An 8,653-nucleotide genomic window follows, 5' to 3' on the forward strand; every position below is an offset into this window, starting at 1 on the left:
GTTCGGTGACGCTAGGGTTATAGAGATATTAGTATGCGGTAACCCGAAAGTTGTTCGGAGTCCCGGATGAGATCCCGGACGTCACGAGGAGTTCCGGAAATGGTCCGGAGGTAAAGATTTATATATGGGAAGTCTTGTTTTGGTCGCCGGAAAAGTTTCGCGCATTATCGGTATTGTACCGGGAGTGCCGAAAGGGGTCCGGGGGTCCAACCTGCCCCAGGGGCCACATGGGCTGTAGGGGTGTGCGCCTTGGCCTATATGGGCCAAGGGCACCAGCCCCAAGAGGCCCATGCGCCAAGAGATAGAGGAAAGGAAGAGTCCTAAAGGGGGAAGGCACCTCCGAGGTGCCTTGGGGAGAGGGACTCCTCCCTGGCCGCACCCTTCCTTGGAGGAAGGGCCAAGGCTGCGCCCCCCCCCTCTCCCTTGGCCCTATATATAGTGGGGAAGGGAGGAGCAACCTAAGCCCGGCGCCTCCCTCTCCTCCCATGACACTATCTCCTCCTCCGCAGCGCTTGGCGAAGCCCCTGTTGGAATCCGCTACTTCCACCACCACGGCCGTCGTTGCTGCTAGATCTCCATCAACCTCTCCTCCCCCCTTGCTGGATCAAGAAGGAGGAGACGTCGCTGCTCCGTACGTGTGTTGAACGCGGAGGTGCCGTCCGTTCGGCGCTAGGATCTCCGGTGATTTGGATCACGACGAGTACGACTCCATCAACCCCGTTCACTTGAACGCTTCCGCTTAGCGATCTACAAGGGTATGTAGATGCACTCTCCTTCCCCTTGTTGCTGGTTTCTCCATAGATAGATCTTGGTGACACGTAGGAAAATTTTGAATTTCTGCTACGTTCCCCAACACGCCCACGGCACGAGGCCTCCCCTCCCTTCCCCCCTGCGTCGGCGGGCCGCCGGATTTGCAGATCTGTGGCACTTCATCGCGGGACGCCGGATTTGGCTTTTTCCGGCCGCCGGTTGCTGCCCCAAGCGATGGAGTGGTCGGGGAGCCTCTCCCACAGCCCAGGCAAGGGCGCATTGCCGCATGCAGGTACGGGTTCGTCCGCCCGCCGTTGCTGAAGGTTTGCGGGCATGGATTTGTCCGGCCGTCCACCGGGCTCGGCGCTCGCACAACGTCTTTGTGGCTTGCCGATGCCGCTCATAGAGTGCGATGACTGCACGCGAAAAGTGCTGCGGCTCACTTCGGGCACGCCGAAGCACCCCGGGTGGGTGTTCTTCAAATGCGAAAATGACGGGGTACGTGCACTTGCCGCAGCTCATTCTTTAGTTCAATTGCGGTAGCTCACTTCGAGCTTGCTCATTCTTTTGTGTAGGACGATGGATACTCATTTTGGTTTTGGAAAGGCCAATACATTGATTTATTGATAGAAAGAAACTTAATAGATGTTGGTGCACTCCTTAGTAGAATCGAAGGCAATTGATGCGGCTGCATGTGCAACTAGAGGGGAAGCAACATCTACTTCTTTCGAACCAAAGATGAAGAAAGAGGAATGCAAAATCAAGAATCCACAGATCAACAACGAATGCATGGAGAAGATATTAGTCAAACTCGTGGGAGCAGTTATGGAAGTTGGAAATCTTCTGAAATGCATACTTGTGGTTCTTGTTTTCTTTGGTTTTGCTATTCTAGCAAAGATTTGGTGATGTCTTTTGTATCTAATGTTGTTGCAAAAGTAAAGAAATGCATTATGCTAGATCAACTTAAGTTGCAAATATAGGTTTTGCGGGCCGGAAGGAGCTGCGCCAGATCAGACGCCGCAAGCCGACCCGTAAAAAAGATATTCCGGGGATATCCTTTTTTACGGGTCCATTATGCGGGGTTTGCAACTGTGGTCGTCCGCGCTGGCCCGCAAAGGCGTTTTTGCGTGAACTGCAAACACGTTTTGTGGGCCGGAAGGATGCGGGGTCTGCTAGAGTTGCTCTTAATAGCTCTCCTTGTATTTTGGATCATATTTTGACCATGATTTTAATTTATAAAATATAATTTATATGTAGCAAAAATAATATCATTGTAAACTACATACAAATACGAATCCAACAACATAATTTTTAGTAACATGCATTAACACTTTGCTAGTCAAATATGTGTTCACACTTTGACCCAAAATACGATGGAGACGACTAATAAACCCAGATGGGGGTAGTACTCTTTACAAATTACAATACAAGGCTTGTTGCTACTTTTTTTGAGGAAAAAGAGTAAAATTACATTACTCTTGAGCCAAACAAACAGTCGGCAGCCAACACTGCTCTCAGGTCATCCGGGACGTTAGCCATCCAATGCGTGTCCCCTTTACTTCTAGCTCGGGCTGTGAGACAGTGCGCCAGCTTGTTTTACTTTCGATTTGTGTATCTCACCTGTGCTCCTTGGAATTTCTTTAGCTCCTCTTTGATGTCATGAAACACCGAAAAGCAGGCAGAGCGGTTACAAGAATCAGGTTGTAGTTCCTTCGTCAGAAAAGAGCAGTCAGTCTCAGCAATAATAGGTCCCCTGTATAGCGCCGCCAAGGTCTGCAGACCACAGAGCAGAGCCCGACCCTCAGCTTCCTCCACTGAAGAGCAGCGATCGATTCCTTTGGACAGCGAGAAGAAAACAAGTCCTCTGTGATCGCGAGCAACAACGCCCACATGAGACACTCCGCTGTCAGCTAAGAAGGAAGCATCGGTATTCAGTTTGACAGTATCGCCCTCAGGGAGAATCCACTGAATTGCTACACCTGAAGCAGGATCCGAACCATTTTCCTGCTGCATTACCGCAATAGCTTCAACTTTAGTCCGATCTTTCCTAGCCAAAGCAACCTCAGTATGCCCCAAGGCCTGTTTGTCCTTTGGACCTGACGAAAGCACCATGTAGCAGATGTTCAGTTCCTCTTCAAATTGCTCCAAAAAATGAACTGATCTGCTGATTAACTCCTTCCCTGTACTATGGATGCAGTCATCACGTAGGAACCAACACCTCCACAGCAGCAGTAAGGTTTTGACCCTCATTTCCATATTGCAAGTTCCTAGGAGATTCTGAAGCCAGTCCACCCCAGTGTATCTAAACTACAACTCGCTAGGAAGATCCCAGATTTTCCGCATTTCACTCCTTAGAGCCTTGCTTTTTGTACAGGAAATCACTGCGTGATATTCATCTTCATCTCCGTTGCCACAAATATTGCAGGTGCTGTCAACTTCCAGGGTACGTTTCCATTTGTTCATTTTGGTTGGCAGGGTGTCTGTCGCGATTCTCCAACCAAAAATCTTAATTATTTCAGGAACCTTTGCTTTCCAAATAATATCCCATATGCACCGGTCATTGGCTGCATTTGTGGAACTTGAAGCTGGCCGGTTTTCCTGGTTTTGAAGGGATGCCACCAGTCTATACGCGCTCTGGACCATGAAGGTTCCTGATTTCTCAAAGTGCCATGCCACCGTGTCCTCCGCCTCCGAAATTGGAAGTTTAATATTGCAAATCGCTTCAGCATCAAAACAATAGAACAATTGGTGGATCAACTCCGAATTCCAACCATTGTCGTCAGTATTCATCAACTGATTAACCCATCTTAATCTAGTGCGGCGAATAAATTATGCAGGATTCGGTCCTTCCTCACGCGGGATCCATTGATCACGTTGAATGTTAACCTTTCTTCCATTACCGATCCTCCAAACAAGGCCCGCCTTAAGAAGCTCAAGCCTGTGCTCGATTCCCAGCCAGGCCGGAGATGCATTTGATGCAAATACCGTGTCCAAAAGCTCGCCATTGGGGTAGTATTTGGATTTCAGAATTCTCGCACACAAGCTATTCGGTCTTTGAATCAATCTCCAGGCATGTCGTGCGAGCAGAGCTTGGTTGAAGAGCTTCATATCTTTAAAACCAATACCACCACCTCTTTTTGGCTTGATCATGTGATACGTCTCCAACGTATCTATAATTTTTGATTGCTCCATGCTATATTATCTACTGTTTTGGACTATATTGGGCTTTATTTTCCACTTATATATTATTTTTGGGACTAACCTATTAACCGGAGGCCCAGCCCAGAATTGTTGTTTTTTTTCCTATTTCAGTGTTTCAAAAAACCGGAATATCAAACGGAGTCCAAACGGAATGAAACCTTCGGGAACGTGATTTTCTCACCGAACGTGATCCACGAGACTTGGACCCTACGCCAAGGCATCAGAGAGGCGGTCACAAGGGTGGGGGGCGCGCCCCCTGCCTCATGGGCCCCTCGGAGCTCCTCCGACGTACTTCTTCCTCCTATATATACATACGTACCCCCAAACTATCAGAAGGGGAGCCAAAAACCTAATTCCACCACCGCAACTTTCTGTATCCACGAGATCCCATCTTGGGGCCTGTTCCGGAGCTCCGCCGGAGAGGGCCGTCATCACGGAGGGCTTCTACATCATCATAGCCTCTCCGATGAAGTGTGAGTAGTTTACCTCAGACCTTCGGGTCTATAGTTAGTAGCTAGATGGCTTGTTCTCTCTCTTTGAATCTCAATACAAAGTTATCCCCCTCTCTTGTGGAGATCTATTCGATGTAATCTTCTTTTTGCGGTGTGTTTGTTGAGACCGATGAATTGTGGGTTTATGATCAAGTCTATCTATGAATAATATTTGAATCTTCTCTGAATTCTTTTATGTATGATTGGTTATCTTTGCAAGTCTCTTCGAATTATCCGTTTGGTTTGGCCAACTAGATTGGTAGTTCTTGCCATGGGAGAAGTGCTTAGCTTTGGGTTCGATCTTGTGGTGTCCTTTCCCAGTGACAGAAGGGGCAGCAAGGCATGTATTGCATCGTTGCCATCGAGGATAACAAGATGGGGTTTATTTCATTTTGCATGAATTTATCTCTCTACATCATGTCATCTTGCTTAAGGCATTACTCTGTTTTTAACTTAATACTCTAGATGCATGCTGGATAGCGGTCGATGAGTGGAGTAATAGTAGTAGATGCAGAATCATTTCGGTCTACTTGTCACGGACGTGATGCCTATATACATGATCATGCCTAGATATTCTCATAACTATGCTCAATTTTGTCAATTGCTCAACAGTAATTTGTTCACCCACCTTAGAATACTTATGCTCTTGAGAGAAGCCACTAGTGAAACCTATGGCCCCCGGGTCTATTCTCATCATATCAATCTCCATCACTTTAATCTTCTTTTGCTTTTTACTTTGCCTTTACTTTTCACTTTGCATCTCTATACCAAAAATACCAAAAATATTATATCTATCAGATCTCACTCTCGTAAGTGACCGTGAAGGGATTGACAACCCCTAATCGCGTTGGTTGCGAGTAGCTATCATTTTGTGCAGGTACGAGGGACTTGAGCGTGGCCTCCTACTGGATTGATACCTTGGTTCTCAAAAACTGAGGGAAATACTTACACTACTCTGCTGCATCATCCCTTCCTCTTCGGGGAAAACCAACACAAGCTCAAGACGTAGCAAGAAGAATTTCTGGCGCCGTTGCCGGGGAGTCTACGCAAAAAATCAACATACCAAGTACCCATCATAATCCCTATCTCTCGCATTACATTATTTGCCATTTGCCTCTCGTTTTCCTCTCCCCCACTTCACCCTTGCCGTTTTATTCGCCCTCTCTCTCTATCCTCCCTCTCTATTTGCCTCTTTTTGCCTGCTTGCTTCTTGTTTGCTCGTGTGTTACATTGCTTGTTTGTCGTGATGGCTCAAGATAGTACCAAATGGTGCGACTTCACCAATACCAATAATAATGATTTCCTTAGCACTCCGATTGCTCCTCTTGCTAATACTGAATCTTGTGAAATCAATACTGCTTTGTTGAATCTTGTTATGAAAGATCAATTCGCCGGCCTTCCTAGTGAAGATGCCGCTACTCATCTGAATAGCTTCGTTGATTTATGTGATATGCAAAAGAAAAAAGATGTCGATAATGATGTTGTTAAATTGAAGTTATTTCCTTTTTCGCTTAGAGATTGTGCTAAAACTTGGTTTTCGTCTTTGCCTAAAAATAGTATTGATTCATGGAACAAGTGCAAAGATGCTTTTATCTCTAAGTATTTTCCTCCCGCTAAGATCATCTCTCTTAGAAATGATATTATGAACTTTAAGCAACTTGATCATGAACATGTTGCACAATCTTGGGAGAGAATGAAATTAATGATACGTAATTGCCCTACTCATGGTTTGAATTTGTGGATGATTATACAAATTTTTTATGCCTGATTCAATTTTGCTTCTAGAAATCTTTTAGATTCGGCCGCGGGAGGCACTTTTATGGAAATCACTTTAGGAGATGCTACTAAACTCCTAGATAATATTATGGTTAATTATTCTCAATGGCATACTGAAAGATCTTCTAATAAAAAAGTGCATGCGATAGAAGAAATCAATGTTTTGAGTGGAAAGATGGATGAACTTATGAAATTATTTGCTATTAAGAGTGTTTCTTCTGATCCTAATGATATGCCTTTGTCTACTTTGATTGAAAATAACAATGAATCTATGGATGCGAATTTTGTTGGTAGGAATAATTTTGGTAACAACGCTTATAGAGGGAATTTTAATCCTAGGCCATATCCTAGTAATCCTTCTAATAATTATGAGAATTCCTACAACAACTCTTATGGAAATTATAATAATATGCCCTCTGAATTTGAGAATAGTGTTAAAGAGCTTATGAATTCACAAAACAATTTTAATGCTTTGCTTGAAGAGAAATTGCTTAAAGTTGATGATTTGGCTAGGAACGTTGATAGAATTTCTCTTGAGGTTGATTCTTTAAAGCTTAGATCTATTCCTCCTAAGCATGATATCAATGAGTCTCTCAAAGCCATGAGAATTTCCATTGATGAGTGCAAGGAAAGAACCACTAGGATGCGTGCTTCCAAAGATGCCTTTATTAAAGCGTGTTCTTCCAATTCCTATGAAAATCAAGATCTAAAAGTTATTGATGTGTCTCCTATTAAATCTTTGTTTTGCAATATGAATCTTGATGAAACTGAATATGATCTTCCTTTACCTAGAAGGCGTTCTAAAAATTCAGAGTATTTAGATCTTTATGATGAAATTGATGAAAGTGGGATTGAAAGAAATAAAAATCTAGATGTTGCTAAACCCACTATATTGGATTTCAAGGAATTTAGTTATGAAAGTTTCTCTTTAATTGATTGTATTTCCTTGTTCCAATCCATGCTAAATTCTCCACATGCTTATAGTCAACATAAAGCCTTCACCGAACATATTGTCGATGCCTTGATGCAATCTTATGAAGAAAAACTTGAGTTGAAAGTTTCTATCCCTAGAAAACTCTATGATGAGTGGGAACCAACTATTAAAATTAAAATTAAATATCATGAGTTTTATTCTTTATGTGATTTGGGTGCTAGTGTCTCTACTATTCCCAAGACTTTGTGTGATTTGCTAGATTTCCGTAATCTTGATGATTGCTCTCTAAACTTGCATCTTGCGGATTCCACTATTAAGAAACCTATGGGAAGGATTAATGATGTTCTTATTGTTGCAAATAGGAATTATGTGCCCGTAGATTTCATTGTTCTTGATATAGATTGCAATCCTTCTTGCCCTATTATTCTTGGTAGACCTTTCCTTAGAACGGTTGGTGCGATTATTGATATGAAGGAAGGGAATATTAGATTTCAATTTCCATTAAAAAAGGGCATGGAACACTTTCCTAGAAAGAAAATAAAATTGCCATATGAAACTATCATGAGAGCCACTTATGGATTGCCTACCAAAGATGGCAATACCTAGATCTATCCTCGCTTTTATGCCTAGCTAGGGGCGTTAAACGATAGCGCTTGTTGGGAGGCAACCCAATTTTATTTTTATTCCTTGCTTTTTGCTCCTGTTTAGTAATAAATAAATTATTTAGCCTCTGTTTGGTTATGTTTTTTGTGTTTAATTAGTGTTTGTGCCAAGTAGAACCGTTGGGAAGACTTGGGGAAAGTCTTGTTGAACTTGCTGTAAAAAACAGAAACTTTAGCGCTCACGAGAACTGCTGTCATTTTTTTAAGAGTGCTATTTAGTTAATTATTTTTGCAGATGATTAATAGATAAATTACTCACGTCCAGCAATTTATTTTAGAATTTTTGGGGTTCCAGATCTTGCGCTAGCTACATTACTACAGACTGTTCTGTTTTTGACAGATTCTGTTTTTCGTGTGTTGTTTGCTTATTTTGATGAATCTATGGTAGTAAAATAGTTTATAATCCATAGAGAAGTTGGAATACAGTAGGTTTAACACCAATATAAATAAATAATGAGTTCATTACAGTACCTTGAAGTGGTCTTTTGTTTTCTTTCGCTAACGGAGCTCACGAGTTTTCTACTTTAAGTTTTGTGTTGTGAAGTTTTCAAGTTTTGGGTGAATTCTTTTGATGGATTATGGAACAAGGAGTGGCAAGAGCCTAAGCTTGGGGATTCCCATGGCACCCCCAAGATAATCCAAGGACACCAAAAAGTCAAAGCTTGGGGATGCCCCGGAAGGCATCCCCTCTTTCGTCCACTTCCATCGGTAATTTACTTGGAGCTATATTTTTATTCACCAACATGATATGTGTTTTGCTTGGAGCGTCTTGTATTATTTGTGTCTTTGTGTTTTAGTGTGCCACAATCATCCTTGTTGTACACACCTTTTGAGAGAGC

The sequence above is a fragment of the Triticum urartu genome, chromosome 7 (genome assembly GCF_003073215.2).
Source record: "Triticum urartu cultivar G1812 chromosome 7, Tu2.1, whole genome shotgun sequence".
In the NCBI taxonomy this organism is placed as follows: domain Eukaryota; kingdom Viridiplantae; phylum Streptophyta; class Magnoliopsida; order Poales; family Poaceae; genus Triticum; species Triticum urartu.